Below are 8,390 nucleotides of genomic sequence, written 5' to 3' on the forward strand. Positions count from 1 at the left end.
CAACAGTACATAAATTTGGGGCAAATGTGCTATATCATTTCTTTGTTTCTATCTTTGTTGAGTTTTAATAGGGACACAAAGATCTGTTTAAATATTATTTTGGTGTACAATTTAATTTTACAGACCTCATTTAATTTCTCTATTTTTCTTTTATATTCAGTGTTGCAGAAATATACATTCTATATAATAAAAGGCTAATTTGCAAATTGTCTCCTTGGGACTTCCACATACCAGGAGTTCGGCGACTCACTATGATGTGTACTGACCACCAGGGGGTGGAGTAGAAGGAAGGAAGACCCCGGCTGGCAGCCGGGGGAAGGAAAGCCCTGATTGGCCTTGATCACGAGCCAGGACTAGAAGACCCTACCCATGCCTGAATTTCATGCACTGGGCTTCTAGTATATTAATAATATATCACATATTATATATAAACTAGAGGCCCGGTGCACAAAAATTTGTGCAATCAGGGGGGGAGGGGGGGTCCCTCAGCCCGGCCTGTGCCTTCTCGCAGTCTGGGACCCCTCGGGAGATAATGACCTGCTGGCTTAGGCCTGCTCCCGGGTGGCAGAGGGCAGGCCCAATCCCTAGGTGCAGCCCCTGGTCAGGCTCAGAGCAGGGCCAATTGCGAATTGGGGCGCCACCCCCTGTCATGCACAGAGCAGGGCGGATTGGGAGGTTGCGATGCCACCCTCAGTCATGCTCAGGTTAGGGCCGATTGGGGGGTTGGGGCACCGCCCCCTGTCACACTGAAGGCAGGGTCGATGGGGAGGTTGCGGCAGCACCCCGTCACGCACAGAGCAGGGCCCATCAGTGGGATTGGGGCTCCGTACCCTGTCATGCACAAAGCAGGGTCGATCAGGGGGTTGGGGAGCTCCCCCCTGTTACGCACAGAGCAGAGCCCATTAGGGGGTTGTGGAGCTCCCCCCTGTCACTCACAGAGTAGGGCCGATAGGGGAGTTGGGGCACCGCCCCCTGTCACCCACAGAGCAGGGCGGATCAGGGGGCTGGGGTGCCGCCACTCTCACACTCAGGGCAGGGCCGATGGGGAGGTTATGGCTCTACCCTGTCACACACAAAGCAGGGCCCGTGGGGGGGGGGGTTGGGGCGCTGCACCCTGTCACACACAGAGCAGGGCCGATCAGGGGGTTGGGGCACCGCAACCTGTCACACACAGAGCCGCAGGGCAATCAGGGGTTTGGGGAGCTCCCCCGTATCAGGCACAGAGCAGGGCTGATCAGGGGGTTGGGGCGCCTTCCCCTGTGAGGAACAGAGCAGGGTGGATAGGGAGGTTGTGGCCCTGCCCCCTGTCACACACAGAGCTGCAGGGCGATCAGGGGGTTGGGGAGCTCCCCCCTGTCACGCTGATCCCGGTGCTGGGAGGCCTCTCAGCTCTGCTGATCCTGGTGCTGGGAGGCATATTACCCTTTTACTATATAGGATAGAGGCCTGGTGCATGGGTGGGGCTGGCTGGTTTGCCCTGAAGGGTGTCCTGGATCAGAGTGGGGGTCCCCACTGGGGTGCCTGGCCAGTCTGGGTGAGGGGCTGAGGGCTGTTTTCAGGCTGGCGGGTGACGGAAGCTCCCAACCGCTCCTTTTTTTCTTTTTTCTTTTTTTATTCTGGGCCAGCTGTAGCTCTGAGGCTCCAGCTCTTAGGCCTCCACTCCTGAAAGCAGGTATCTGGTTTGTTTCGGTTCTATAATCGAAACAATGTATAACTCCAGCTCTGAGATCCTGACTCGCTGAAAGCAGGTTTCTGGGTTTTTGTTTAGCTTCTATATTTGTTACAGTGTTTCTTAAACTGCAAGCTCAGAGGCCGGCAAGGCAGGCGGGGAACGTTGGAGTCCTCCGTCACTGAAGCAAGCAAGTCTTATGTTAGTTTCAAGCCACCTGGCTGCCGGCTGCCATCTTGGCTGGCAGTTAATTTGCATATCTCGCTGATTAGCCAATGGGAAGGGTAGCGGTCGTACGCCAATTACCATGTTTCTCTTTTATTAGATAGGACTAGAGGCCAGGTGCACAAAAATTTGTGCACTTGGGGGAGGGGGGTCCTTCAGCCTGGCCTGTGGCCTCTTGCAGTCTGGGACCCCTTGAGGGATGACAACCTGTAAGTTTAGGCCCGCTCCCTGGGGAATTGGGCCTAACCTGGCAGTCAGACATCACTCTGGCAGCCCGGGAGCCCTCGGGGGATGTCCATTTGCCAGCGAGGAGCAGGCCTAAGCTGTAGTCGGACATCCTTAGTGCTGCTGAGGAGGCAGGAGAGGCTCCCACCACCACCGCTGTACTGGCAGCCATCAGCCTGGCTTGTGGCTGAGCAGAGCTTCCCCTGTGGCAGCGCACTGACCACCAGGAGGCAGCTCCTGCATTGAGCATCTGCCCCCTGGTGGTCAGTGTGTGTCATAGTGACCAGTTATTCCCAGTCATTCTGCTGTTAGGGTTAGTTTGCATATTACACTTTTATTATATAGGATAGAGGCCTGGTGCACGGGTGGGGGCTGGCTGGTTTGCCCTGAACAGTGTCCCAGATCAGGGTGGGGGTCCCGCTGGGGTGCCTGGCCAGCCTTGGTGAGGAGCTGATGGGTGTTTGCAGGCTGGCCACACCCCTTTTAGGGTGGGGGGGGTCCCCACTGGGGTGCCTGGCAAGTCTGGGTGAGGCGCTGAGGGCCGTTTTCAGGCTGGCCAAGCCCCCACCACAACGGAAGCTCCCAGCCTCTCCTTTTTTTCTTTTTTTGTTTTATTCTGGGATTTATTTGCTTTCTATAATTGAAACTTTGTTGCCTTCAGTGGAGCTCAGAGCCATCCAGGAAGCTTGGCTTCCTCCATCACTGGAGCAACCAAGTCTCCTGCTGGTTTCAGCTGCGTGGCTGCCAGCCTCCATCTTGGTTGGGTTAATTTGCATACAGTCGCTCTGATTGGCTGGTGGGTGTGGCTTAAGCCATAGCAAAGGTATGGTCAATTTGCATGTTTGTCTTTTATTAGTGTAGATCATAAATATGGTTGTGGTATTTGACAGTTGGAGGCTACTGGAATACTAAGCACATCAATAATCACCTTTAGGAAGGTTTGTGTTTGCATCCATTTACTCTACTTGCTAATTAAGTAATTTCAAATCTAAAATATATGCACACATACACACACATTGATTTCAAAATGAATGGTAGTTTAGTATTAAACATACAAATAAATATATTTAGCCCTGGTCGGTTTGGCTCAGTGGATAGAGCGTCAGTCTACGGACTGAAAGGTCCTGGGTTCGATTCTGGTCAAGGGCATGTACCTTGGTTGCGGGCACATCCCCAGTGGGGGGTGTGCAGGAAGCAGCTGATCAATGTTTTTCTCTCATCGATATTTCTAGCTCTCTATCCCTCTCCCTTCCTCTCTGTAAAAAAATCAATAAAATATATTTTAAAAATAAATAAATAAATAAATTTATTTTATGTAGAAAAATTAGAAGAAATCACTCTAGTTCTGCATGGCATTATTATGTAACCACCCAGAAAATAAAAACCAAAAGTCTCTATAGTACAATTATTTAATTAAATATACTACATATTTCATGAGTTAATAGTAAACATCTTATAATGACTTGCCACCTCATAGTCAAAAGTGATTTATTCTACATAAGGAAAAAGAATGAAGGTATTCTTTGCTCTCAAAAGGAATTTTCCATCTATTCTTTGGAGTTCATTTAAAAAAAAAGCTTGGTCAGTAAATCAAAACAGCCTGTGCGAAATACCATATTTATGAAACATTGTAGCAGGACCTAAATGCCCTTCAAATGCAGTCTGCTTTACAAGAACATGATCAGAAAATGATTCCTACTGCCAAAGAAAAAGCCTCTGAGGTCTGCAGGTTCCTCCTAAAATATCTGTATGTACCTATACCTATACTTAAAGGCAGGTCTTTATCACATTAGTCGGAATATTTATAAAACAAAGCCTTCTGTTCATATAGACTTGTTGTCATGTAAGCACATTTTTGTAATATTCATTGCATAGGTAACGTGTGGCATTGGACTATAATTCAGTCTTTAATTTAATATCCAGTGACTCTGTCTCCTATATTCTGTGATTTCACTTATTGTTGAACTGGCTTTTAGTTACACATAATGAAAAGGAAGAAACAAAATAAAGGAAATAAGGAAAGAAGTAATTAGAATATGTTAAGGAGAAAAATGACAAAGGAGTTTCCTTAATGAAGACACACTACTTAAAGGCTTTAAAAAATAAAAACCCCAAGAACTAAAATCCCCTGGTGGCTTAGAACCTCAGTCAAATCCACTGCTCTATCACAACACTGCTTTTTTCCCTCCATTTTAGTGCCTTAATATTCTCATCTATTTATTAACCTTCTTATATACGAAGGTTAAAAAATAAAGATATATATCGACATATATCTTCAATCATTTTTTAGAAACAAGTGGTTTCTACACATGATTTTAAGAAGAAAAAAGAGCAAAATGATTTGACTCAAGTTCCATATTTCCTCTTAAGTATCTCAAGATAATTGAATATGATTTCCTTTCAGACGTTAGAAACATGTCAAGTATACAAGGAGTCATGTCCTGAGATTCAGAATTACATTTTACTTTATAGTAAATGGTGAAAAGGTTTTCCTGAAAGGCAATGGTTTTCTCAGTGCCAGGTACCTTATCTGCGGAGTTCTCTTGTAACTGGGACAGGCCCGAGCATATCTGGAGGCCAGGAGACCCAAAGACTTCTCCAGAACTTCTGTTAGAATCTTCTGGGCTAACTTCGGGGGTAGAATGGTCCAGAGATCATGATGGAGAGCCCAGAAGAAATAATGCCACATCTGGAGTGAGAAGGAGCATCTTTCCCCCTGGCAAAAACAACACACATTAAACAATGGAATCACATCTTCCAAAATGTCAGTTTGCTTTCTATGAACCTAATTAGTTCAGGCTGAAAGGAAATAGCTGGAGAGTTTGACACACTAGATGACCAAGAAAGATTTTTGACAAGATGTAAAACATCCTTACTGACAAAGGAACATGTGTTTTATTTCAATCACAAGACTAGATATTCTAATGAAAATCCAGCCTGCAAGCATTTCACCTAGCATATCCTTGATTTACCTACTCCGGGCCTGCAGGTTAAAATTTGCTTTTAAGCAATAGGCTTTATAGTTGCTAAACATGTCATGCTAGTTTAAGATAGTGGGCTGATCCTTGTATAATTAAAGTTTAATTATTTAAATTAAGTACTAGCATCATTGAGATCATTTTACAAATGTTTCAGATTTCACATTTTAATGAAATGAACAGGAGCAAAAATTAACTTACATACTGTATACTTATCAACATGCATGAAACCAAGGGGATGGGTAACTATTGAAGATTATTACATTAGGCTCCTTTATTCATGGTGTTTTAATAACAGTACTAGAAACAAATACTATAACAGTCTGATTTTACTTTTTTTTTGGTAAAGCCTAGGCAGATCTCATTATTTCTTAGTATTTTTACAGCACTTTATACTTCCAAGGGGCCAGAGTCACATTGCCTTCCATCCCCTTATAGATCTCTGGTGTGACAAACCTTCCCTTACCACAGAGGGAGACCCAACAGTGGGGAGGCCAAGGGGAACAGGCAGAAATGAGAAGATAGCCTCAAGTGATTTACAAGCATTAATTAGTTAACTTGCTCATAGGGAGGTTTGCTAGTAGTTTGACCTCATTTTCTTTCAAAACAGATCAAAAGATTGTTTGAAATAGAAAAAGAATAGAATGCATTCTTCAAACATTATACTGACTATGTTACTATATCAAAAGTTAAGCTAGTAAAACTTCCCATTTTATCTCTAAGCAATCCTCTTCGACTTAAAATTTGTCTTACCCACTGCTTATATTTCTCAAACAATTGTCATCTAAAAAAATCTGTTCTCATACACCAACAGAGGATAGTTTCTTAGGCATATGCTACTATTAGTGTTTTCCTTACAAATTATTCTTCTGGTAATTTCTTTAATTACTAAAATCTTTTATAATCACTGCATAATAATAATGTATAGTTATTATTGACTGACTTTCAAATGGAGTTTATAAATGAGTAGAACTGTTATCCTTAAGTGGGAAATGGGCATCAAATGTCAAAGAATCAAATTCAAACTGGGGCGGGGGGGGGGGACTTTGACCACTGGCTTCTGACTTTCTGACTAGATGTGTATCAAAACTATTAAGAAAAAAAATTACAAAATTAATGAGAAGTAACAAAATTATAGTTCCTTATGCTTTCTTTGTTGTGTTCTGCAATAAAGAATGTGTTTTAAAATTTCTAAAGTAAGAACAAAGTTTTACAGCTAGATTTTCTTATACTTGTGGTGTAGTATGTTAATTAAAGCAAAACTGACCTCAGCTGATATCTGAATAGTTTACACTAACATTTTTCATGGCAATAGATAGGTAGATGTTTATAATAATGTGGCCAACATGATTTTTCTTTTTTCAAAATATAAAAAAAAGTCCTTAATAGCTACCTTTAAGCAATAAATGAGAAAAATTAAAATAACTTCAGGTACACAGATTTCTTCTCCTAAAAGTGAAAAACACTTATTTTTAAGACTTTTTAAAACATAAATGTCAACTTTACATTTCAAACTGGTCATCATTCACACAATTCTCTTCAAAATGTGTATAACTTCAATGTATGCAAGGGTTTTCATTAAACTAAATGTGACTCATTTATTTTCCTGACCTGTTTCTCTATTTGTTGTCATTTCAAAAGTATTCTGCTAGTACACATCTGTTATTTTTGTAGGCCCACTACAATGTAAACAGATGTGAGCTTTTATTTACATTATATATCAGGAAACAAGCAGCTGGGCTTTATTATATAAGCCACTCAATATTATCTTTGAACAGACAATTCTTTATTCTTTGACTGTTGGAAAACACAAGTTGCTAAAATTGAGCAGATGTCAACTATACTAAATGCTCAGTTTTAAACATGTAATCTGAACACCCACTGTGCCATCTGACCAGCACCTCATCAGAGAGATACCGAACTCGTTGACTCTCTCAACCTGACAGCTTAGAAAATGGAAATAATGTGTCTAGGGCTCACCTGATTTTACAAAACATGAGCAAATATTGTTTCATATCTTGTAAATTACTTCACTCTTTCTTTACTACACGCTTGCACATGGCAATAGGTTCCTTTGCGATCTCTATCCTACTCTTTGCCTTGAGTCTGGCAGATTTCATCTCCTTTCCTCCCAAAGCAGCCTTGCCAAAAACTAGTCCTGTTTCACAAATCAGATGGAATAATGGGGAGAGGAGGAGAAGCGGGTGCAGTAAATGGGATAAAACCATGTCAGGTACTCCATTATCAAAACAGTTTAAAATCTGTGCTATTTTTAGAAGGTTCTTATTTTTGGTAAATAGAAAAGCAGTGTCACTTTATTTTTCTGAGCAGAAATAACAACCACTCTGCAATTAAACTGTAACTACTGACCATGTAAGTATATGGAAGCTACAGTACCATGTAATCACAGGGTAACTATCTCGTTATTTCTGTCTTTGAAGTTAAAGCATTGTCATAAGATCTAAGAGCTGCATGTTACATGGTAATTTGTTGTGTTTTTTAAATAGTTGGTAACTTCAATAACAGGTTTGAAATGCATCCACTTATTATTTTTACTGTATACTTCTTCTAGTTCCCAATTTGCATAGGAGGAAACATCATACCTCTATGTTGGACAAATAGTGAGCTAATACCTGTTTTTCAATGAAAACATCATATAAAATTGCTCATTAGTACAGTGACATATTGAAATAGTTTGAAACATGAGATGGATTCATTGTCAACCTCTGCAAATAAGGAAGCTGCGATGCTTCCAGGAGAGAAGACCAATGCTTTCTCAGACTACCATCTGCACTACAGCACCTTCTCGTTTTCATTCTGCTCACTGCTGTGTGAAGCACGGCAGGTTTGGAAAAGTCTGTACGGATGCTCTTGCAAAAAAGAAAAACTACCTAGGAAGGGCCTCTAAAGGAGAGATGAAATGGTCTTAAAAGAAGTGGAAAGTCCCTTAAAAGAGCTTCTTAGTATTTGCTTTTCTCTGCTGTGGCAACATTTATTATGATAATAACTCAGGCATAAACGGCGCCACAAGAAGCTCCAGTGTCATGAAGGTGATGAGAGTGACTCCACTGAATAAAACTCCACTCTGTTCTTCTCAGTGCTCCATAGTGATGAGAACAATCAAGCAAATCAAAAATCATAAGCTTCAATGCAGAGGAAAGGGTAAATGGGAAAAGCTAATGAAGCTGGGCTTGACTGATAAATTATTTTAAAACCCTGATTTATCTTATTTTTTATTAAGGTATTATAAATGTTTCATCCTGCCCTGGAATCAACTTCAAAAAATTTCAAAT

The sequence above is a fragment of the Myotis myotis genome, unplaced genomic scaffold (assembly GCF_014108235.1).
Source record: "Myotis myotis isolate mMyoMyo1 unplaced genomic scaffold, mMyoMyo1.p scaffold_m19_p_5, whole genome shotgun sequence".
NCBI classification, from domain to species: domain Eukaryota; kingdom Metazoa; phylum Chordata; class Mammalia; order Chiroptera; family Vespertilionidae; genus Myotis; species Myotis myotis.